At 38.1% G+C, this 26,624-nt stretch overlaps 1 protein-coding gene across 1 annotated transcript in view; it reads right to left on the bottom strand.

The window, feature by feature from the left end:
- Positions 1-26,624, bottom strand: part of RADIL (Rap associating with DIL domain) — a 101,146-nt gene that overhangs the window by 66,329 nt on the left and 8,193 nt on the right. The gene's annotated exons all lie outside the window — the stretch shown is intronic.

The raw sequence follows: 26,624 nt of genomic DNA, 5'->3' as shown, positions 1-26,624 counted from the left end.
CTCAAAGTCAGGAAGACCTAGGTTCAAAACCTACCCTTTGAAACACATCATCTATATGACTCTGGGCAAATAATTTAACCTCTTGGTGACCCAGGGAGCTCTCTAAGACTAGAAATTGCAGTACAGGTGCACTGGCATAAGGGATTTCTTCATCAGGATTTTTCTATTCCAATGGAATCAAAGGTACAGTAAAAACAAAAAAGTCCACTCATATGAGGCTCATCTCATCTCCCTGACACCAATCTTTGATAGGATGCGTTAACCGAGTTAACAACTGAAATAGTCTTTCAGGAAAGACAAAGAGGGGCTTAGATAGTCTGCAAACTGGATAAGCTAGACCCAAATAATCAAGAACTGACTTATGCAGGAATACCATTTTTCCACAGGGGATAACAGGTACCTTCCTTGCTTTGTCAAACATTTGGCAATGCATAAAAAAAATAGATTTAAGAGCAAAATAGTAATTCTTCTCCCAGCAACCCTGAGAATACTACAATAGAAGTAAACCAGAATACATGGTAGCATCTCAAATAAAGTACACCTAAGGGCTCTACCTTTGGTTATTCAATGTTCTAGGTGGTACAGTAGATAGAGCACTGGCCCTGAAGTTGGGAGGATCTGAGTTCAAATCTCACCTCAGACACTTTCTAGCTAGGTGACCCTGGGCAAGTCACTTAACCCCAATTGTCTTAAACATCTGGGGCCATCTCCAGTTGTCCTGATGTATATCTTTTTTGTTTGTTTGTTTTTGTAGGGCAATGAGGGTTAAGTGACTTGCCCAGGGTCACACAGCTAGTTAAGTGTCAAGTGTCTGAGGCTGGATCTGAACTCAGGTCCTCCTGAATCCAAGGCCAGTGCTTTCTCCACTGCGCCACCTAGCTACCCCCTGTCCTGATGTATATATCTTGTCACTGGACCCAGATGGCTCTGGAGAAAAGAGTGAGGTTGGTGACCTTGTACACCCCTGCCTCACCTAAATCCAATTCACTGCAAGTCGTGACAGTACCCAATGTCAGGGTCCTCTTCAAGAATGAAGGACAAACAACAAGAGCAGCAGCAGCAGCAGCAGGAGTGGCTAAACCTTCATCTATTCTAGAAATCTGTTAGGCACTTTACTGTCTGTCACCAGAACAACAGCAACAACAAAAAAACCCCATCCAAAACCATGCTCTCAAATTTAAGAGTAACTATGTCAGAGTCTGAATATACACTGAATGTATACCAGTAACAAGAAAGAAAAGGACACTGGTATTCATTTTCTCTTGAACTATTTCTAGCTAGCTTTCTTCACATGTCCAAGAGACAAGCTGGAGGGGTTCACTCTGCAGGAAGAAAATAAACGGTCCCTTTTTTCTATCTATATCAGTCTTATAAAAATGAGGACATTAGGAGGGAGGGAGAAAAGGTTGGACAGTAAAAACATTTTCACTAAAAACTGCTCTCCCACAATCCCTCAATGAAATTAGTGCCCCCTTATCTAATGGAGAAGGAAAGCGTCTGTATTTATTTTGTATGGCAAAATTAACTTGGAAAAACAGTTTTTAACTGTAGATAGAGCTCCTGTCACAAGTTCTGTTTGAGCTACTGAACTGCACTGGAAAGATAAATACAGCTTTTTTCCTGAACATAACAGTCCCTCTATAACATTAGCCTTCAGTTTTTACTCTCTTGCTTCTGTTTTTCTTCTTCCCTCCCAATGCTGTAGCGAGTTCTGAAAAAATGTTTTAAAGTATTCAATATTTTGAAAAGATTTCTATTACCTGACCCCAAAACCAGCAGTAGGAAGTGATCTAAAATCAATGTTATGGACAACTATTTGGAGCAAAGCAAAAACTCCTACTGGGAGAAAGAAGCAAGGACCCTTTGCCTTGTAAAAAATTTAATATAGTAGAAATATTGGATGTCATTGCATTAAATGGGTTTTCTTTTAAATGACTTAACATATTTGGGATTAACTACCTTTTATTTATTTTTGCATGAATCTGCAAGAATTGAATCAACTGATATTTGAAACCAAACTTAAGATTTAAGATAATAGCTTACATTTAATAGTCTTGTAAGGTTTGTAAAACACTCCACACGTATTATCTCATGTAAACCTTACAACAGCCCCATAGTATAAGGACATAAAGGCATTACTTTAGCTCACAAAGACCCTCGCAGAACATGGAAGTAACATTATGTCAAGTCCACTCACCCATAGAACACAATCAGATAATATCCTGAAGACCAAAATGGGTATCCCTGGAAGCTAAAATTTCTATGAAACTTCTTCAATTCTTTTCAATAGGCCTCTGGTCTGCATATTTTCTATTTATATCACTGAAAGCCTATGTGAATAACAGGACAAATGAAAGAGCATTTTAAAATTAAGGTAACACCTGTCTACTGTTGCTGATCTCTCTTTAGGAACATTATCAAAGTTTGGCAAGTTTACCTTTTTCCCTTACCTCTCTTTAAAAGAAAATAATTCTTCCTCCCCCCCCCACCCATTTTACCTTCTGCTGTCTTTCAGCACTGAAAAAGCCTACACACGAAGCTGCAAAAGACATCAAAACAGCATCTGATCCAGTAATCACCATGGTCTGCTAATTAAGGATCAAAATAGACTTGGACACTAATAGTTATTCAGTAGTCACTATGATGCCAATACGTGAAGCAATAACCTATTTCTGGAAAAAAAAAACCAGCCCTTTGAAGTGATCCAATAACCAATCTCATGCGTCATCAATCTAAAACCAAGTTGTTTATATCATGTATAATGGACAACCATCTTGCCCCAACTCTGAAAAATCATTCATGTTCCTTGCGCTAGCATCTTACACGAGGTGAAAACTAGAAATCTTCCTTATTTATCTAATCAGATACTTTTCTGGATTAATCTGAAGCAAAATATATCCAGGAGACTTATCACATGCAGAATCAAAGAACACTTAATTCTAAAACTACAGAATTGTTTGGGAAAAAAAGAGAAAGAAGACAATATTTTATTATGTAAAACAAAAAAGTTTCTCTATGAGCAAAATAAATGCACAGGTAAAATCACAATAGAAATAATTTGCAAAAAAACTGCAAAGCAAATTTCTATGATGAAGGTCTAATAGCCAAGAAATATAAAAAACTGATACAAATATGTCAGCGTAAGAATCATCCCCCAATAGTGGTCAAAGAATATGAATGGGTGGTTCTCAAATAAAGAAATGTAGGCTATCAACAACCTTGGATTTGGCTCCAAGAGACCAGTAGCACAAGTGCACTACTAGTGCAAGTGTAAGAAACCAAGTAATGCAAATCAAAATAACTGAGATTCCCATCTCACATTCTTCAGATTAGCAAAGGTAACAAAAGAGGGAAATAGCAATTATTAAAAGGGTTGTGGGAATAGAGGCACACTAGTGAACTCATGGTGAAATTGTGTTCAACCATTCTGAAAAACAATATTTAAAAAGTTACTAAACTTGATCCACAATACTATTATTAGGCATGTATCCTCAGGAGGTCATGAACAGAGGGCCTATATGTATAAGAATATTTATAGTAGCACTTTTGTTGTTTATTAGGAAATGTAAATAAAGTGGGTCTCTATCAATTGGAAGATGACTGAACAAATTGTTCATGGTAGGAATTTAATGGGATTTTATTGCGCCATAAAAAAGTGACACAGAGAAATAAGATAAAACTTGTATAAACTAAGGCAGAGTGAAGTGACCAGAACAAGGAGAACAATAATCTAAAAGGAAACAATTATAAAATACTTAAGAACTTTAGCTAAAGCAGAGCCCAATAATGCCTTCAAAAGATTAATAATAAAACATATCTTCCACCTCTTAACAGAAAGGTATCAAGATACAGAACCAGACATGCATTTCCAGACCTGACCAATTGTTTTGCTTGATTATGTATTTGTTAATGATGGAGGGATTTTACTTGGAGAGAAAAGAGAACTGATGGGCAGTGGCAAATAAAAAGAAAAGAGCAACAATAATGTGTTTCAAAAGCATTACAGAACTAACCCAATGGGGAACTTCGAGGGACAAAGACAAGGTACTAATTTTACAAAGATGCTTCTCCTCCCATAACTGGACAGTAACCCTTTTGTATACTCAAGTATCTCCTTGCCAGCACACAGTAACGACACATCAAAATCCACAAGCAGCTACCTTGAAAACAACTGGGCAATCTCCTAATGAACAGACTGACACATCCTTCTGTTTGGCCACTGCACAAAGCTTGCTTGTACTTTCCCCTAGCAATTTCCATATGGGTGTCTAGCTGACACCATGCCCAAGGATCCACCCACACTAATTCCCAACCCTGTTCTTATGGTTCAGTTTCCTCTCCATCCCAGCCAACTTCATTACAGTCAAGGCTAATTATTTCCTAACACTTGTGTGTTCCTCCACCCAGTGAAATGTAAAGGACTAATGGGTCTGCTTTTATAGCATTTTTGGCCTCCATCTACAACAGATGAAGGATAAGTGTCCAATACACCCAAGTCTCACTAAAGAGGCAAATTTCTATGAATTCCCCTGCTCCTCCTGTAGAGGAAGGAAAAAAGCAGTGAAAAGTCTTATTTCCAGGGTAAACATTTTTTCTACCTGTAGATTTTCATACTACTTAGTGACTGAGAATGAATAACTCTATTCTCTTCTCCTCCTGCCCCCAGGCAGTTAATAAATTAATTAGGATAATAGTAACTGAGAAGATAAAACTCTTAAGCCATTTGTTAGAAGGTCACAGATGGAAATAGAGCCTTCCAAGACTGGGCAAAGGAAAAGCTGTATGAGAACACTAGGTGTGCTGGGAAGAAGTTTTTAAGGCTGTAACCAGAGATTGTACTAAGAATGTAAAGATGGCCTTAACTGTTCCTGAGTTAAGGAATAGTGGAGTCTACCCTAAGGAGACTCTCTCGGCCTATCTTTAGATGGCTGCTTTTCACTGTGTAGTTTGGATTTTTGGCTGGGGAGGGTAAAAGGAAGAAGTAAAGTAGGAAATAAAGGATAGGTGAGTAATAAAGGAAAGGTGAGTAACTATATGAATGTCCATGGGCAAGAGTTGGTATGAACACTGGGGTCAAAAAGAAGTATTTATGTAGTGCAGATAAAACTTTGTAAAATACCTAATGTTTGAACAACCTAGAAGGTGAAAATCAATCAATAAACATTTATAAAATGCCTACTACATGCCAGGCACTATGCTAAGAGCTGGGAATACAAAGTACAAAATGAAATGGTCCCTGTTTTCAAGGAACTTACATATGGGTGTTGGGAGGAAGAATAGGGGATAGCTGACAACATGCACAGATTTAAGTAAATACAAAAAAAAATACAAGGTAGTTTAGGGAAATATGTTATTAGTAGATGGTGGTGGCGGTGGTGGAGTCAGGAAAGACTTCATATAAAACATAATGCTTAAGATGAATCTTGGGGGCAGCTAGGTGGAGCAGTAGATAAAGCATCGGCCCTGGATTCAGAAGGACCTGAGTTCAAATCTGGCCTCAGACACTTGACACTTACTAGCTGTGTGACCCTGGGCAAGTCACTTAACCCTCAATGTCCCATTTTTTTTTAAAAAGATGAATCTTGAAGGAAATATGGGATTCTATGAGTAAAGAGAGCACTCCAGGCATAGGGAATGGCCACTAAAAAGGCACAGAGACTGGAGATGTACCTGCCATGTGTGAGCAACAACTGCAAGACAGAGAGTTTGGCTAGACTCTGGAACTCAGAAACAAAGTAATATAAAATATAGCAGGACAGGTAAGTTGGAGACAGGATATAAAGGGCTTAAAAAATGAAAAGCAAGTGTTTATAGCTAATCCTAGAAGCAGTAGGAAGCCTCTGGAGTTTATTGAACTAGGAGAGTTGTATGGTCAGACCGGAGCTTTAGGACAATCACTTTAGTAGCTATACAGAGGACTAATGGAATAGGTAAGACATTTAAGACAGGTAGATTAGAGAGCCACTGCTATTGTCAAGGCAAGTGCTGATAAGGGCCTAAACTATGGTACTGGCTGTGTGAGTAGTGAGAAGGGCTATAGAGCATCCATTTTAAAATATTCGACAGGCTGTTGGTGATGCCCAGGATAGAAGCTCAGAAGAAAAGGTGAAAATTAATATTATAGATTTGAGAGTTATTAGCAAAGAGATGAAAACTGAACCCACAAATGCTAATGAAATCATCAACTGAGATAGTATGGAGCAACAATTTTTTTTGTGAGGCAATTGGGGTTAAATGACTTGCCCAGGGTCACACAGCTAGTAAGTGTCAAGTGTCTGAGGGCGGATTTGAACTCAGGTCCTCTTGAATCCAGGGCTGTTGCTTTATCCACTGTACCACCTAGCTGCCCCCTGGAGCAGCAATTCTTAACCTGGGGTTCATAGATTCCCAAGAGGCCTGTAGACAGATTTCAGGGAGTCCATAATCTTGCCTGTCTTTCTGCAGCTCTTCGAACAGTGATCCTTTCATCTTTTGTCACCTTTTGTCACCTATGTGTAAGATGAAACTGGAATTGTTTTGATTATCATTTTATTAGTGACTTTTAGCAACCTTTCAAAGAGTTAATGGCTTCTTTAGAGAACTGTTTGTTCATATCTTTTGACTACTTAGTGTAATTGGCCCATATTCATTAAATACAGACTAGATATCAAGTACTATACTCAGATACCAAGAGGAAAAAGTACATTCTAGGTGTGGGAGACAGTTAATATCAAGGTACCAAGATGGGAGAGAGCATCATATGTACAGGAAAGCAAAAAGGTATGGAAAAGAGTGTATAAAAAGACTGGAAGGTTAGAAAGGAGCCATGTTATGAAGAGATTTAAATGACAAAGAGTTTATATTTGATCTTAGAGTTAATAGGGAGTCACTGGGCTTTATTAGGGGGTCAGAGGAAGTTGTGACAGTCAGATAGGCCTTTTAGGAAAATCACTTAGGCAGCTGTGTGAAAGACAGACTGGAATGGGGAGAGGTTTGAGGTAGGAAGACAAAAGAAGGCAATTGCAATAGTCCAAGTGACAGGTGATAAGGGCCTGAGCTAGGGTAGCAGCTATGTGAATGATGAGGAAAGGAGTGTATAGCAGAAACATTGTGAAGATATAAAGGACAAAATCTGGCAGCCAGTTATGTATGTGCAGTAAAAAGAGAACAAGAAGTGAGGATGACACCAAGGCTGCAGACCTGAGTGACTGGAATGATGGTGGTGCCCTTAACAGTAATAGAAAAATTTGGGGGCAGCTAGGTGGTGCGGTGGATAAAGCACCAGCCCTGGATTCAGGAGGACCTGAGTTCAAATTTGGCCTCAGACACTTGACACTTACTAGCTGTGTGACCCTAGGCAAGTCACTTAACCCTCATTGCCCCACAAAAAAAAAAAAAAGGAAATTCAGAAGAGTAGGTTTCAGGAGAAAAGCAATGAATTCTGTTTTGGACATAGTGAGCTTGAGATGCCTATGGGTCAATGAAATAGGAATTTCCAAAAGGTATTTAGTTGGTGATATAAAGCTGAAGCTAAGGAGGGAGATAAGGATTGAATAGATGGATCTAACAGTCTTTGGCAAAGAGATAGTAATTGAATCTATGAAAGTTGATAAGGTCACCAACCGAGAGTGTATAGAGAGAAGAGAAAAGTGGGCCTAAGATAGAGCCTTGAGGTTCATCCACATTTAGTGGGCACGACTTGGATGATGAACACTCAGACAAGGAAGGGGAGAACCAGTGTCATGAAAACCCTGAGGGAAGAAAGTATTTAGGAGAAGAAAGTGATCAATTGTGTTAAAGGTTGCAGAAAGGTCAAGAAAGGTAAGAACTGAGAAATGCATCAGATATGACAATTAATAGGTTAATTAATGACTTAACAACTTATGATTTCTAGCAGGGGAAAGCCTTGGTGCATATTTCAAGGCAGTAAGAAAGGAAAAAGTAGAAAGGAAGAGACCAAAAATTATCAAGAGATGAGGCAATTTGCTGCAGAAGACTGGAGAGAATGGGATAAAAAGTATTTGTAAAAAATTAATCTTGGCAAGTAAAAGGAGCCACTCCTTCAGATTGAATTAAGTGAGTTGTGATAAGAAGGGAATCTAAGTCAAATGGCCTTGATCTTTTGAGCAAAGAATGAGTTGAGGGCCTCAAACAAGAAGATCCTAACATATTGAGAGCCTGATGGAGAATCAATTAAGGATTGATATATATATATATATATATATTCTTAAGTAGATATATTCTTATAAGTATATATATGTGTGTATATCTATGTGTGTGTGTATGCATATATATATATATATATATATATATATATATATATATATATAAAGTATATATTCTTAAGTAGAATGTAAACCTCTTGAAGGCCAAGTCGATCGTATTTTTTAGTACCATGCCTGGCACAAAATAAGTGCTTGGTAGGGGGCAGCTAGGTGTCGCAGTTGATAAAGTACTGGCCCTGGATTCAGGAGGACCTGAGCTCAAATCTGGTCTCAAACACTTGACATTTACTAGTTGTGTGGCGCTGGGCAAGTTACTTAACCCTCATTTCCCTGCCCCCCCCAAAGGTATTTGTTACAGGTCACCTCTGAGACAAAAATCACTGCTCTTGTAAATCACTGGTAGATGAGGAGTACTGCCAAAACACATCACATTGGACTTTTTTTTTTCTCTGAACAGTAATGGTACAGTATACACACACACACACACACACACACACACACACACACACACACACACACACACATATGCCTTAGTACTTGGCAGACTCAAATTCCTTTCTCCTTCACAACTACAGGATACCCTGCCCTCCTTCCCCAGAAACCTAGCTTCCAGGAATTTCTTATGATATAACTCACACTGCCCTGTCTTAAGTTCTTGACAAGCAATGGTACATGCCACTCCCTATTCTCCGCCTTTTAACTCCCAGCCACCCCCACAGATGGTATATTAATAACTGTTGCCTTTATCACAACACTGGGCACAGCCCCCTCTTAATATATCAGTTTCTAACTACTCATCTTCTGGGGAAGACTGAAACAAGTTCCAGCTGTGTGTTCACCCCAAAGCAGACCGTTGGCAATCTGGGTCTCTAAAATTCCAAAGAAAAAGGTCAGAATGAAGATTCTACAGGAAAAAAGTCTTCCAGGGAAATAAGAAATAATGGCCTATACATTAAAGACTCAAAATTCACTCTGAAAATTCACCCACAGGATAAAAGTAATAGTTCTTAGAAGGAAGACATTTACTTTCATAAATAGATTTTCCTTGCTCTCCACATCCAGAAAAAAGAATTGTGGAATCTGAATGCAGATTGAAACATATTGTTTCTACTTTTTTTTGTTTTTGTGTCTTTTTTGAGGTTTTTCTCTTTTGTTCTGATTCTTCTTTCACAGCATAACTAATGCAGAAACATACTTAATGTGATTACACATATATAACCTATATCAGATTGCTTTCTGTCTTGGGGAGGGAGAAGGGAAGGGAGGGAGGGAGAAAAATTTGGAACTAAAAATCTTATGAAAACAAATTCTGAAAACTATCTTTACATGTAACTGGAAAATAATAAAATACTTGTATGTATGTATGTATGTATGTATGCATTTATTTATTTATTTATTCATTCATTCATTTATTTATTTATTCATTCATTCATTCATTCATTGGTGAAGCAATTGGGGTTAAGTGACTTGCCCAGGGTCGCACAGCTAGTAAGTGTCAAGTGTCTGAGGCCAAATTTGAACTCAGGTCCTCCTGACTCCTGGGCCGGTGCTCTATCCACTGTGCTACCTAGCTGCCCCTTAAAATACTTTTATGATCAAAATAAATAAGCAGATAAAAAACAGACAGATGGATAAATAAATAAGCAAATGGATAGGTGGCCAGACTAATTAATTAATTGATTAATTAACTAGTGAGTGAGTAATAAATGGATTTTCCTGTGAAATAAAATTCTTTGCCAATAAGTACTGCTGCATGTGTCAGATTTGAGAGAGAAGTCAGAGGATGACATGATCCCACAACCAAGACTTCCACTGACTTCTGTTTCCCTAGTTTAACTAAATCACTTGTTAGAAGGCTTTTATTGGACAGATCTTGGGTTTTGGTTATGGGAAAGAGGATTCTAAGCTTTGTACTGTGTGATTTTTGGCAACTTACTTAAAGACTCTATAGTTCTATACCCTCACAATATGACTTTAAAGAACTATAAAGATTGGCTGACAACAGCACTGTCAGTTAAGTATCTAAGGAAGCTACTAAAAAGCATTATTACAAATGCCTTACTGAAGTGAGAGCAATTTTTCTCTACTTATAATTTTGTTCACAGTTGGGCTCTTGGTCAGGTGACTATGGGTATAAATGAGCTCAGAGCAAGCCTATTATTACTGATACTTACTCAGTTCTCTTTTATTATTATTTAAATAACGAGCACTTATATAAGAGCTTAAGGTTGATAATGCTTGTCACCAAGTGCAAGTATTATTATCACTATCTTATTGATGAGGAAACTGAGGCTCAGAGGTTATGTTCAAAGCCATTTAGGTAGTATTACAGCCCTGATTCAAACTCAGGTGTTCTGATGCCACCACATTACAATGCAGTAAGTTTATCACATTAGCAACACCATTCCAAAACAACATTCTAGACAATAACCAATATTAATCCTAGGGGCTACCAATTTTATTGATTTATTAACCACCACTCTTGAAATTTTTAGCTCTTCCCTCTTCCTGATCACCATTTACTCTCATTAAGCCCAACCTGATACTCTTCATCCCCAAAGTAATCCTCACCATCTTATTTTTCTCCTCCTGGATTGCTATCATTGCCCAAAAAACCCACAGGAAAGCAAATTAATTTTACCGAATATAAATGTATGGTGCATAGCCTCCTTTATATCCACTGGAAAACCAGTTTGAATGGATTGACCCCAGCCCCCAGGGCACATGTAAGCTAAGGCTAAGATGACGGAGAGACTAGGCTCAGCTTTCTTCCCCAGCTACTTGCTTGGTATGGCAGAGCTGGAGTTAATTTTCCTGGATCTCTGTCCCTCATTTCTCATTAGGTGACTCAGATAAATATCCTGATTTCAATAGTACAGAGAATCCCACTATTCTCCTTCACTGGTGATGGCAGTCTCGTATTAGGGCTGCATCAGCTCTTTGTCTACAATTCTATGTCAAGTTAGAGACAGACAGACACACAGATGGACAAACAATCAGAAAGCTGAACCTTTTAGAATCCCCAGTTCCTTTCGAAGTTCCATCTACAGTGCGAAGCCTGATACTACCAGCTGTTAATGTTCTCTTTCCTTCTGAAATTAAGTATTCCACCACTACTAAACCATGCAAACAGTGTTGACCAGGTCTTTTACAAATTTATGCTATCTAAGCTTAACTGGGCTCCCAGCCACAGGGTACAATCTTTTTTACTCTTCCCTAAAGACTGGTCCATATAGTCAGAGCTATGGTGTTTTCAGTAGCAATGCATAGCTGTGAGAGTTGGATTGTAAGAAAAGCTGAGTGCCGCTGAATCAGCACTTTTGAACCGTGGTGCTGGAGAAGGCGTTTTGAGACTCCCTGGGACAGTAAGGAGATCAGTCAATATTTAAAGAAATTGATTCAGGTTCTTCAATGGAAAGTCAAATACTGAAGCTGAAGCTGAAATACTCTGGCTATATAAGGAGAAGACAAGACTCACTGGAAAAGACCATCATGTTGAGAAAGATTGAAGGAAAAAAAAAGGTGAGAACAGCAGAGAATGAGATAGATAGGTAGTGTCACAGAAACAATGAACATGAACTTAGACTTCAAAAGATAGTGGAGGGTAGAAGGGCTATGGTCCCTGGGTCACAAATAGTTGGACATGGCTGAATGACTAAACAGTAACAAAAGATTCTCAATTGTATTCTCCATAAAGCCTACTCCAAAGCTTTCTTCTCTCCTCAAACTTCCCACAAGCCCTTATACCTTCACCTTTTCAATGGAGCCTCTCAACTCATACTTTATTAAGAAAATAGAAGTTATTCTCATGAGCTTCCTCTTCTGCCTAAGGGTCACATCTCAAAAACCCTTGACATTATCTCCCATTCTCTTCTCCCTTTTCCAGTCACTGATGAATAGGTAGCATTTCTCATCAAAGCCAACACTTCTACACATACCCTTAATCCCATCCCCTTCTTCCCATGTCCTCCTGCAGACTGCCCCCCAAATAATTTCCTTTCTCTAATCTTCATTCTCTCCAAACCCACTGGTCTTCCCTATTGCCTACAAATATAATCAGATCTCTCCCATCCTTAAAACATGCTATTGTCCTCTTTTCCTTTTCATAGCCAAACTTCTGTCTACACTCGGCTTCCAATTTCATTACTACAAGGAAACCATTCTTTCCAAGTTTACCCATGATCTTTTAATTACCAGGTCCAATGGTAATTGGTTTCTTAGTACTTAATAATTCTTAGTACTCATTCTTCTTGGCCAGTGTAAAGAATTTAACACTACTGGCCTCCTGGATACTCTCTCCTCTCTGGGTTTTTGTGACACTGCTCTTTCTTGGTTTTCTCCTCCTATCCGGCTGCTCCTCAGTTTCCTTTGCTAGATCATGGACCGTCTCACCCCCCACTATGTAGATATACCCCCCAAGGTTCTATCTGTACCTTCTCTCTTTATACTCTCTCACTTGGTGACCTCATTAGTTTTCATGGATTAATTTTCATTTCTATCAAGAGGATTCTCAAATGTGGATACAAAGGCCTCTTCTCTCTGCTGAAACCCAGTCCTCCGTAGCCATATGCCTACTGGACATTCCAAACTGTATGTCTTATAGGCATCCCAAACTCAACATGTCCAAAACAGATCTTACCCCTAAAATCCACCCCTTTCCCAAACTTCCCTATTTTTGAAAGGAACACTCCTATCCTATCACTCACATAGATTTGCAATCCCAGTGTCATCAACTGACTGCCCTTCATTCAACATATCCAATCAGTGACCAACTATTGTCATTTCTACCTCTATAATATCACTCACATCTGTCCCTTTCTCCCAAGTCACACCCTAGTTGAAGCCCTCATTATCTCCCACTTGGATTATTTCAATAGCCTCCTAACTGACCCCTCTGCTTTAAGTCATTCTCCTCAATTCACCTTCTAAACTGCTGACAAACTGATACTCCTAAAACTATGAAGTGAAAGAATCCACCAACCACCTCCTGAAAAAGATCCCAAAAGGAAAACTTCCAGGAATATTATAGCCAAATTCCAGAACTCCCAGGTCAAGGAGAAAATATTGCAAGCAGCTAGAAAAATGGAATTCAAATACTATGGAGCTCCAATAAGGATAAAACAAGATCTAGCAGCATCTACATTAAAGGATCAGAGGGCAGGGAATATGACATTCCAGAGGGCAAAGGAACTGGGACTACAGCCAAGAATCATGTACCCAGCGAAACTGAGTATAATCTTTCAGAGGAAAAGATGGGACTTCAATAAAAAAGAGGACTTTCAGGCATTTGTAATGAAAAGACATCAACTGAATAGAAAATTTGACTTTCAAATACAAGACCCTGGAGAATCATAAAAAGGTAAACAGGAAAAAGAAATCACAAGGGACATTAAAAGGCTAAACTGTTTACATTCATACATGAAAAAATAACACTTCCAACTCAAGAACTTTTTCAGTAAGGAATACACAGAGGACACAGGTCTGAACTGAATATGAAAAGATGGTATTTGTAAAGCATTTATGTCTTGTGTATCCTTGTTCTTTGTGGAGCAAACAGGGTGGGTTGTCTTATGTCTGTGGCTAGATTTGGGCTTGCGGCCTCCTGGGCCCAGGGCTGGTGCTTTGTCCACTATGCCACCCAGCTAACCCATGATGACATCTTTAAAATAGGGTTGAGGGGTAGGAGGAATAGACTGGGGGAGGGGGAAGGGGAGAGGTGAACTGGGGAGAGGTAGCTTACATGTAGAAAACAAGAAAAAAGCTTATAGAGGGGAGGGGAAGAAGGGGAAGGAGTCGGGGAGTGAGTGAACTGTACTCATGTATAATTTATATTGAATTGCTTGAGTTCTGGGGGTGGGGGTGGGAAAGGAGGGAGGAAGAGAAGTTGGAACACAAAGTTTTTTTAAAAATTGATGTCAAAATTTGCTTTTACATGTAATTTGGAAAATAAAATTCTAAAAAGAAAAATATTAAAAGAAAAAAGAAAAAATGTTGAAAATTATCTTTACATGTAATTAGAAAATAATAAAATACTTTTATGATTAAAAAAACTAGATTCTTTCTCCATACCTACCTCTTTCCTCAACTGCAAGAGATGACTGACTGACTCCTCAGACCTTGCTTTTGCTTTTTAAAGCAACAATGACATGACTGATCCTACAGCTAGCCAATGGCTAACTGCGCTATAATTATGTCAAGTTGACTGAGGAACTTTTTCACATCTCCTAAAGGAATAAAGAAACATAAACACTTACCAAAGAGGCATACACTCTTTACAAGATGCAAATGGGCCACTTCAAAGTCTGGAAGGGAAAATCCTTATATGTTACGATCTGTAATTTCATTAAGTAGGCTGGGGAAACTCAGTTGGTCAGGGGTCTACCAATATACATTTAGTTTCTTGAATGACTGTTAATGAACTATCCTCTCTAGAGTATTTGAAACTGCCTATCACATCCAACTTCTGGATACTCTTTTCTTTTCTTGGGCAGAGAAACACAATAAACTCTGGATCCTCCAACTTCTCTAGCTACTCCTTTTCTTTCTCCTCACAGGATCCTCATCTTCTTCCCACCACCCTTAAGGCGGAATGTTCCTAAGATTCTGTTCTTGGCTCTCTTCTCTCTGAACATTTTAATTCATTCTTAGACCTTCAATCACGACCCCTAAAAACATCTCTAGTCTAACTTTTATTTAAAGCTCTAGATCCACTATCTCCAGCCCCTATAAAGACAACTCCACCTGTTTACTACCATATGAGTACAGGCCCTCAGTTTGGACTACTATAAGAAACTTAACATATCTTCCCACATTTACTTTATATTTCCATCTTTCATAATGCTTTCAGAATAATCTTTGCTATAATTCAGTAGCTCCCTGTTGCCTACTAAGTTTTATGTCCTTTGCCTGGCATTTAATGGCACCAATCTCATCTCACACTACTGCACATCATATTCTCTATGCTCTCAACAAAAACGGACTCTCCTTTGTTCTTCAAAGCCACTTTGAGCTTTCTCACCTCTGTGCTTTTACTAACATGGCTCCCTATGCCTGGAATGAATTGCTGCCCTCTCTTCCTTTATCTGTGAAATTTCTACTTATACTTTAAAGCGAAATTTAAATGCCCTCTCCATCACAAAGCCTTCCTGGATCTCCTCATAGCCCTTCTTGCTTAGACCTCATGAAGAACTTTGTTTTGCATTTCTCTAAAGCAGTTATATTTTATCTTGTATTTTTAGGACTTAAATATTTAACACACACAAATAGAGCACTTTTATATATTTAATATATGTGTGTGTGTGCACACACCTATGTTAAGGGCAAGAGCCAATGTTTTATCTAAACTTTAATCCCTTCCCCCAAAGCCTAGCAGAGTGCCCCGTACCAAGCAGGCACTTAATGTTTGTTGAAACTATGCCACTCTGATCCAATCTACTGCTCTCTGTACCAAAAGCCAGAGAGGAAAAGAGTAAGGTATTTACTTCTAATCACAGGTATTGCAGGATCGGTTCCAGACCACCACATTAAAGTAAATATCAAAACAGAGAAAATCACATGAATTTTCTGGTTTCCCAGTACATATAAAAGTTATGTTTACATTATACTGTAGATTATTAAATGTGTAATAGCATTATATCTAAAGAACTCAATTACATACCTTAATTAAAAATATTTTCTTGCTAAAACATTCTAACCATTATCTAAGCCTTCAGCAAGTCATATTGGTGGAGGGTTTTGCCTTGATATTGATGGCTGCTTACTGATCAAGGTTGGGGTGACTGGCAATTTCTTAAAATAAGACAACAATGAAGTTTGGCACATTGATTCTGCCTTTGAACACTTTAAGGTCATGTGGGGTTATTAATTGGCCTAATTTCAATACTGTTCTATCTCAGAGAATAGGGAGACTCAGGAGAGGGAGAGGGACAGGGAAATGGCTGGTCAGTGAAGCAGTCAGAACACACACAACCTTTATCAATAAAGTTCACCATCTTATATGCATGTGGTTCATGGCACCCCAAAACAATTACAGCAGTAACATCAAAGATTACTGGGAACAGATCACCATAACAGATATAATTATGATAATAATAATAATAATAATAATACAGTTTTCAATATTGAGAGAATTACCAAAATGTAACACAGAGACATGATGTGAGTACATACTGTTGGGAAAATGATGCTGATAAACTTGGTTGATGCAAGATTATCACAAGCCTTCAAATTGTAATAAATAAATAAATAGTATCTGTCAAGTACAATAAAGCAAAGAACAATATAACAAGATATGCCTGTAATATGGGTCGGTGAGACAAAAGGAGAGGGGAGTATTTGGTACTCACCAGCATGCACAGTTCTCAGTTAGAAGTCACAAGATAGCACTACCCTCTCTATTACTCGTTAAGGGAAAAAACCCATTCAAAAGGCTTGCATGCTATCTTTTAAAACTAGGATCAGAGGGAGCAGCTAGGTGGTGCAGTGGATAAAGCACCAGCCCTGGATTCAGGAGGACCTGAGTTCAAATCTGATCACAGACACTTGACACTTAATAGCTGTGTGACCCTGGGCAAGTCACTTAAACCCTCCTTGCCCTGTAACAACAAAAAAAATTAAATCCTAGGATCAGAGATTGAGAAGGGACCTCCAAGGTCCAAATCTCTCTTTTTTGAAATTAAGAAACTAAAATGTAGAAGAGGTTAAGTGATTTACCCAAGTTCATACATAGTAAGAAGCAGATCCAGCCTCTTCAATGTTTATACCACTCTCTCCCTATCCCTGCTGCCATCACTTAACTTCCAAGTCACTTTAACAACTTTTTAGTGGTTCTGATACCTGACTAATTATGGTTTTCTCCACCCTGCTATTAGAAGATCAGAATATTTGCAACTTAGCAACAAGACCAGAGATTATAAAGGAAAGAATTATTTGGATGATAGAAAAGGGGGAAAAAAGATCCAATGGAGCCTACAAGAATCAAAATTAGTACGAAAAAATTTTATAGGAAGAACACTGATAAGCTGAATAAAGTCCAGAAGACAATAACTAGGATAATAAAGGGTGTGGAGATCATGCAGTATGAGGAATGACTGAAGGAAGTGGGGGTGTTTTACCCTACTAAGTTAAAAATTTAAGTGGGACAAAACAGTTATCTTTAAATATTTGAAGGACTGTGGTATAGAAGACAGAGAAGACTTGTATTGTTTGGACCCAGAAGGCAAAAATAAGAACAATGAATGGGAGTGAATAGGTGTAGATTTAGGTTTGATGTAAAGAAGAACTTTCAAACAATTAGAGCTGTGAAAAATGAGAATGGACTGCTTTTACGAAGCAGGACATTTCCATTTAGAGGAAGTTTTTACACCTACCTGTCAGTAATATTTTAGAAGGAATTCTGGTTAGGTATAGATTAGACTAAATGGCCACTGAGGTCCCCTTCAGATGTATAGTTTGTGGCCTCCAGTTCTGAAGCTGGTATGCAAGCAGTCACTGATTAGAAGCACTGTCTCTGCTCAAAGCCTGCTCTTACAGTTTCCAATATTGGGCAATGTGGACTGGGGAAGCCAGTGGAGAACACAGTGTCTGCTCTGTGTCCTTGTCTCTGTTCAGCCCACAAGATTATATTAAATACAATAAGCATTATAAATTCTATGCTTTTAAATTTAATTTTAGCTATCTTGAGCATCATTTAACAAATAAGTACGGGTCTCTGCCTCTCCCAAGCATCTGACAAAAGCTAGATATCACTGTATTCATTTCCCTTCACTTTCTATAGCACAATGTACACAAGTGACAGGGTCTGGTCTACTCTCTCAATATGGCATTAGTTTCAAATGTTCTTTAACAAGCAAAAAATTAAAAAAGCAACAACAAGGGGCAGCTAGGTGGCACAGTGGATAGAGCACCGGCCCTGGATTCAGGAGGACCTGAGTTCAAATCCACATTCAGACACTTAACACTTACTAACTGTGTGACCCTGGGCAAGTCACTTAACCCCAATTGCCCTGAAAAAAAAAAAGCAACAACCACCTAGCAGGTTCCATCAATGTTCTGCCACCCTCCTTTCCATCTCTTTATCTCCATAAACACACAACAGTGTTGTGCTCTGGAGGAAAAAAAAAAGAAAAAAGCAATTAGGAAAAGGCAGCATCTTTGGGAAATAAAAATCAAAACAACCTGACCACTAGTCTATGACAGTAATCTGATTATCTCCTTCATCCATTTCTCTTTCTTAATAATGGGGCAGCTAGATGGTGCAGTGGATAAAGCACTGGCTCTGGATTCAGGAGTACCTGAGTTCAAATCTGACCTCAGAAACTTAACACTTACTAGCTGTGTGACCCTGGGCAAGTCGCTTAACCCCCACTGCCCTACCAAAAAAAAATATCCTCTCTTTCTTAATAATGTTGAAAATCCAAGTTCTTCTAGATATAACATGCATAATATATTCTATTTCTTTAATTTCCACCTCCTATTCTAGGCTGGATAACTAGGAAGTTAAAATTTAAACTTTTGCTAAATGCTTAACCTGAAACTCACTACACAACAAACCAAGTCAAGTCAACAAGCATTTAATAAACTCCCACTGTGTGCCAGGCCTTATACCAAGTATATACTATGAAAGCCTACAAAGGCAAAAACCAGTCCTTGTCCTCAAGGACCTTACAGTCTAGTGGGGAGATAGATAACATGCGAACTACTATATATATATATATATATATATATATATATATATATATATATATATAAACAAGATATATTACAGGATAAATTAGGGATAGTTTCAGAGAGAAGGTATTAGCATTAAGGGGAAAGGCTTCTAGCTGAAACTGGGATTTTATGTGGTTTTTTTGCAGGGCAAAGAGACTTGCCCAGAGTCATACAGCTAGCTAGTAAGTGTCAATTGTCTGAGGCCAGATTTGAACTCAGATCCTCCTGAATCCAGGGCCAGTGCTTTATCCACTTCGCCACCTAGCTGCCCTGAAACTGGGATTTTAGCTTGTATCTGAAGGTGATGTGGAAAATCACAAGTAGCCTCTGACCTTGTCTGTGTTCCAGCTGCAGCTGCAGGCCTGTCTCTCCTTTGTCCTTTGTTAAGGTAATCACTGACCTCATCCTTGTTTGATACACTCGTATGTATCTTGCTGTCCTGTAATGATGACTATACCACTATACCATACCTACTCTTTTTGTATATAACCAGGTAGGCTACAAGACTCGGGGCCCATTGTTGGAGGTTTGACCACCCGCCCCTTGGGCCTGCATGTAATAAACTCTCTTTTTCTCTCCATCTCAAGTACCTGGATGAGTATTTTCTGTGTCAATCGTGTTGTAACAAAGGAAGCTAGGAAATTAGAGATGATGAAGGAGGGAATTCTAGGCATGGGAGACAGCCAGTGAAATTACTTGTAGCTACTCTTTGTGGTGGCAAAGAATTGGAAATCGAGGGAATGCCCATCAATTGGGGAATGGCTGAACAAGTTGTGAAATATGAATGTAATGGAATACTATTGTACTGTAAGAAATGATGAGCAGGAAGATTTCAGAAAAACCTGGAAAGACTTAAGTGGACTGATGCTGAATGAAGGGAACAGAACCAGGAGAACATTGTACACAGTAACAGCAACATTGTACCATGATCAACTGTAATAGACTTGGCTCTTCTCAGCAGTGCAATGATCCAAGACAATCCCAAAGGACTCATAATGGAAAATGTTCCCCACATCCAGAAAAAAGAACTGTGGAATCTGGATGCAGATTGAACCATACTGTTTCTACTTTTGGGAGAGTTTTACAGGGTTTTTTTTTTGAGGTTTTTCCCTTTTGTTCTGATTCTTCTTTCACAACATGACTAATGCAGAAATATGTTTAATGGGATTATACATATATAACCTATATCAGATTGTTTTCTGTCTTGGGGAGGGGAGAGGAAAGGGAGCAAGAATAATTCAGAACTCAAAATCTTAAAAAAAGTTGAAAACTATCTTTACATGTAACTGGAAAATAATATAATACTTTTACGATTAAAAAAAGAAATTACAAGGCAGCTAGGTGGCGCAGTAGATAGAGCGCTGGCCCTGGATTGAAGAGGACCTGAGTTCAAATCTGGCCTCAGACATTTAACACTTACTAGCTGTGTGACCCTGGGCAAGTCACTTAATCCTCATTGCCCCACCAAAAAAAGAAGAAATATAAACATACAAATTATTGCTAGATAATATTCATTTACTTGAAAGCTAGTAGGACCAAAGTTTATTTCCTTGTATTTATATACATGGACTCCATCCCATTTTCCACTACTGCTTCAAATCAGATTACCCCAGAGGGCAATTAGGCATTTTGGTGGGTGACCTAAACATGTTACTCTTTTAGGATCCAGAAAAGAGAAGAAAATTAATATCTTAGAAATCCCAGAACACATCTAGTATAGCCTGACATTCTAAGAATTTGCCTGATTTACTCCAAAAGGAATACAATCCTGGCTCCAAATCATGCCCTCTCCACTCTATCATCCCCACTGCTTTCCCACCAAAAACTTGGACCCAAGACTCTAATAGGTGAGCTTTCTACTTTATCTTACCAGCAACCAAGCCTCTACTTAATTTCCAGGCTGTCAGCTACAAGCCATGATATACCACATAATTCCCCTCACCCTTTTTATAGTTCCTCTTGAAGTATTATCTTCTCCCATTAGGTTGTAGGCTTCTCAAGGGTAAGGAGGGCATTGTATCCCCAGAATGCTCCATCTATAGATCAATAACAACAAAACCTGTGGCAAAATCCTATTACATATTATAATAAGAATTTGTCCTTTAAAACAAAACTATTTCAGGGCAGCTAGGTGGCACAGTGGATAAAGCACCAGCCCTGGATTCAGGAGTACCTGAGTTCAAATCTGGCCTCAGACACTTGATACTTACTAGCTGTGTGACCCTGGGCAAGTCACTTAACCCCCATGGCCCCACCAAAAAAAATATTTCTATGTTCTAGCAGGTGACCCACAGAATTAGGTGACACATTAAGAAAAATTAATGAAATGGAGGAGGAGGAAAGCTGCTAGGATAGCAAGAATTTGGGAATAAGTTCTATGAAGAACAACTGAAGGAATACTTAAACTGAACCCTGTTTGTCCTGGAGAAAAAACAGCTAAAGAAAGCCATGATTAAAGTATTCAAATATTTGAAGGACTGTTATATGGAAGAGCAAACAAACTTGTCCTGTGATTCAGCAGAAGGCTGGCCTAGCATCAATGGACTTAAGTTTTATATTAACGTAAGATCACTTAAATTTTTATTTTTCCAATTACATGTAATGACAATTTTTAACATTCATTTTTTAAAATTTTGAGTTCCAAATTCTCTCCCCCCTCTTCTCTTCCCTCATTGGATGCAGATTATACATTTGCAGTCATTCAAAACATAATTCCATATTAACCATGTTGTAAAAGAAAACAGACAAAAACAAAAAAAATTTTTTTTTAATTTTAAAGTATGCTTCGATCTGCATTCAGACTCCATCAGTTTTTTCTCTGGAGGTGAATAGCATTTTTCATCATAAATCCTTCAGAAATGTCTTGAATCATTATATTACTAAGAATAGCTAAGTCATTCACAGTTGATCAACAAGACCATTGTAATAAAGAGAGCTATTCAACAGCAAAACAGGCCCTCTGGAAAGAGGATAAGGTTAAGTTCCCCTCCACTGAAAGTATTTAAAAGCAGAGGCTGAATCAATATCCAACAGGGATGTTGTAGAAAAGATTATTCAATGAGTGGAAGACTAAATTAGTTCTAAGCTCTCTTCTAATTCTAAGGATTCTATGAGTCTAAGATAATAGATACAACAAATCCACAATAATGAATAAACTTATACATCCAAATTTATGTCCATCTAAATGTGGTTCTAAGTATGTTTATTTACACTACTAATAGGAAGGGAAAGAGAAAAACCAAGTACTGGCCAAGCTTTCTAAAACTCTTACATCTACCATGATACATACTCTTTAAAAATCAGATCTTTGATTTCATTGGTGTAGGAACTTCCAATGAGGACCCTCTACCATTATGTATCAGTACCTGTTCTGAAACTCAGACTCTTAATTATGTGGGGCATTGGGATGTTAAATAACTTTCATAGTATAATGAAGTCAGTATTGAAAATGTTAGGGGTAGGGCTTGAACTCAGCTCTTTCCTGCTTCTGGACCCTCTTCTCTCTCACTCAATGACGTCAGCAGTTCCCATGGGTTTAGTTATCTCAACATATCTGAGCTCCAGTCCCAGAACACCAACTGCTTTATTAAACATTTGAATTAGATTTCCCACAGAGATGTCAAACTCAACATGTCTAAATCAGAACTCATTAACTTTTCCCAAAAATATATCCTTTTCCTAACTTCCTAGACACCTAATTTGGAACCTTAAGAGTCAATCTCAATTCCTCCCTCTCCCTTATCTCACAAATATACAATCAGTTGCCAATTCTTGTCGATTCTACCTCCACAACATCTCTCATACCTGTCTCCTTCTCTCTACTTACAAAGCCACTGCCCTCATCACCTCTCACCTGGATTAACACAACAGCCTTCTAACTGGTGTCTCTACTTGAAGTTTCTTCCATTTTTTCAGTCCATCCCCAAAGGATTCCCAAACTGATGTTGCCAGAGAGATGTCACAGTATAATGGATAGAGGGGTAACCTCAGAGTAAGCAATAGCTATTCAAGTTCTGCCTCACATATACTGACTATATGACCCTGGGTAAGTCAATTAACTCCTCATTGCCCCAAAAGCCTAAGACTATAAATTGCAGAGAATATGTTAATCTCTATTAATAAAGGTAGTCCCTCATCAGGCATTCCCAACACTAAGGAAATCATAGGTCCATTAAAAAAAATCTTTACAAGAAGTTTCTCTGATAAAATCCTGCTAAGATAATAGATCCTGATTCAAATAGATAGAAACTAGAGTGATTCTTCAAATGATATGAACAGGCAATACTCAAAGTAATAAATTCAAGCTATCAAGAGGTATGACAAAAGCCCCAAATCACTAATAATTAAGAGAAATGAAAATTGATTAATTCTGAGGTTTCATGTCACACCCATCAAATAGGCAAGGATGACAAAAAATAGAAATGATAATGCTAAAAGGTCCAAGGGAAAAAAGGCTCACTAATATACCACTGAAAAAACTGAATTGATTCAGCCATTCTGGAAAATAATTTAGAACTTTGCCCCCAAAGTCACCAAGCTATGCATACCCTTTGACTCAATGATATCACTATTAGACCTATATCCAAAACAGATCAAAGGAAAAAAGATTCATATATACAAAAATATTTATAGGGGCTTTATTGTTATATAACTAGAAACAAAGGGGGTATCCATCAATTGAATAAATTATGATATATGAATATTATTGCCCCATGAGCAATGATAAATGTCCCTGACAAAAAGATCCATTTCAGAGAAACCTTGGAAGATTTGTATGAACTGATACAGAGTGAAATGAGTAGAAGTAGGGGCAGCTAGGTGGCGCAGTGGATAGAGCACCGGCCCTGGAGTCAGGAGTACCTGAGTTCAAATCCAGTCTCAGACACTTAACACTTACTAGCTGTGTGACCCTGGGCAAGTCACTAAAAAAAAAAAAAAAAAGGGGTAGAACTGGGAGAACAATTTATACAAAAGCAGCAATAATAAGAGTTTTGTTAAAAACAAACAAATGGGGGGGCATCTAAGTGGCGCAGTGAATAAAGCATCAGCCCTGGATTCAGGAGGACCTAAATTCAAATCAGGCCTCAGACACTTGACGCTTACTAGCTGGGGGGGAAGGGGGGGGGACTTTGAAAGACTTAAGAACTTTGATCAATGCAATGACTGACCACGATTCCAAAGAACTAATGACGAAGTCTCTAACCACTTCCTAACAGAAAAGTAATAGACTCAAAATACCGAATGAGGCATACATTTCTGGATATGACCATTGAAGGAATCTGTTTTGCTTGACTATGAATATACTCTATATTTCACAGATATAAAAGAGCTTCAATGGGGTTGCCCAAAAAAAACAGAAAAGAAAAAAAAAACGGGGTCACACAAGCATTTTTTTTTAGAAAAGAAAAATACAAACAGGATAGCTTTGGAAGTTACATTCTGATTTTACTATAGATTTAAAAGGAAAAGCAAGCTGTACATTATAGAGGTTTGCAGTTTCACATACACTTCTTTTTTGTTCTTTGTATACAGAAATACATTCAGAATAGAAAAAAAACTCAAATGCTATAAACACCTCTAAAAAAACCACTCTGATATTCCTAAAACACAGGTCCAACCTTATACTGTTCCCCTACACTGGAGTTAACAGTGGCTCTTCTAGGATAAAACAAACTCTTCTGTTCTGAATTGAAAGCCCCGCACAACCTGATTCTAAGCCGCCTTTTCAGTCTCATTAACACCACTCTCTTAACACACTCTACAATCCAAGCAAACTGTCATTCTGCTGTTCCTCACACACAACACTCACTTTCTTTTTTTTTTTTTTTTAGTGAGGCAATTGGGGTTAAGTGACTTGCCCAGGGTCACACAGACAACACTCACTTTCAACTAGTTACTTTTGCAAACGCTGTCTATACCCCATGCCTTAAATCCACTCCCTCCTCACTTCTACCTTTTGAAATCCTTAATTTTCTCCAAAGCTCAGCTCCATCAATACCTTAAACATGAGGCCTTTCCTGGTCCCTCCCAGTAGTTAGTGCTTTCCCACACCTCCAAAAAAATATTTGCTATAAAAATTTTGTATATACTTTTACAAAATATTTACTCATACACTTATGTAGAGAAAAGGCTCTGAGAACAGAGTTAAATGATTTGTTCAAGAAATGTTACACAGCGAGGAAGTGGCAGGGATTGGGTTAAAATCCAGACCTGAATTTCCTATTTAAATTAGTAGATCTTGCACAATAGAATGAATATAAGCTCCCTGAGTGCAAAAATTGTTTCATTTTTGTCTTTGTATCTCTAGCATCTAGCTCTATGACAAAATAGCAGGCAGCTTGTTGACCCCACTATTCCACAATGCCTCTCATGCAGAAACTATTACCTTTCAATAAATCTTCAAATTTACATAGCCCTTTTACATAACCTTCTGAGGAAAGTAAGGCAGATATTATCATCCACATTTTACAGATGGGGAAAGCGAAGCACAGGCAAGTTATGTAATTTATTCAAAGTCATTCAGTTAGTGACAGGACCAAAACTAGTATTCATGTGTATGTTAACCTGTCCTATCTTTCTCAACAAAACATTCCAACCACCCCCACCAAAACAGATTCAGTTACTTAACCACCTCCTAAAATAAAACACAACATACAAAGATCCAAAAACTCGGATGGAAAGGGATATGGCAATGCATTGTGAATAATGCCTCCTTCCCTGTCAGCTTATCACACTCCTTTTCATTTTCTAATTCATTAAAGAGAATCTGAGCACTGTACTTGGATACACGCTATTACAAATACAACTTTGCAATGATGAAAAATGGTATGCAATATGAAGTTCCTTATAATGGGTAAAGAACTATATATAATCTCTGGAAAATGTCCTACAAGTGAGTAATTTCTAAAAATGAAGTCATCACAAAATCTGCATTAAAAATCATTCCAGGTTAACCTAATAGCTCACAGTAGCTAACCCAGGTGTTTACGTTATCTTCATGTATTTATTTTTACAAAGATGCACAAAAAGTCTAGATGTAGGCTGTTAGCTTAAATAGGAATTCAGTTCTGGATCTTAATCCTATCTCTGCCACCAACTTACTATAAGACATTGCTTGAGCAAGTCAATTAACTCTCTTTGTTTCCAGAGTCTTTTCTCCAGATAGGTATTGGTCATATCTGGTAGAAAATCTAATTAAAATCATTTTACAATCTGCAAATGTACAAAAGTATTTTATAAATAATAATAGAGTATTTATAAATAGCTAGCTCTACTGCCTTTGAGGCACACCCTTTTCTTTCTTTCTTTTTTTTTTTTTTAGTGAGGCAATTGGGGTTAAGTGACTTGCCCAGGGTCACACAGCTAGTAAGTGTTAAGTGTCTGAGGCCGGATTTGAACTCAGGTACTCCTGACTCCAGGGCCGGTGCTCTATCCACTGTGCCACCTAGCTGCCTGAGGCACACCCTTTTCTGATACTATCTTAACTTATCAGTAAGACTGGGCAGTTTTATTATCAATTTACCCAAAGGATTTGGAAAAACTACAGCCAAGTTAAACAAGCTATGGAGCATTTCTTTTTAATAGCCTGGTCCACTATGAAGTTAGAGAATATAAAATTACCTACAATTTTCTTTCATAATCTTTCTAGCACCTGCTCCATTGACCTATACCAGGAAAACAAGCCCTTCAAAATAAAAGCACACTTTTCCA

Source organism: Dromiciops gliroides, chromosome 1 (genome assembly GCF_019393635.1).
Source record: "Dromiciops gliroides isolate mDroGli1 chromosome 1, mDroGli1.pri, whole genome shotgun sequence".
NCBI classification, from domain to species: domain Eukaryota; kingdom Metazoa; phylum Chordata; class Mammalia; order Microbiotheria; family Microbiotheriidae; genus Dromiciops; species Dromiciops gliroides.
This window is presented reverse-complemented; position numbering and strand designations above follow the sequence as displayed.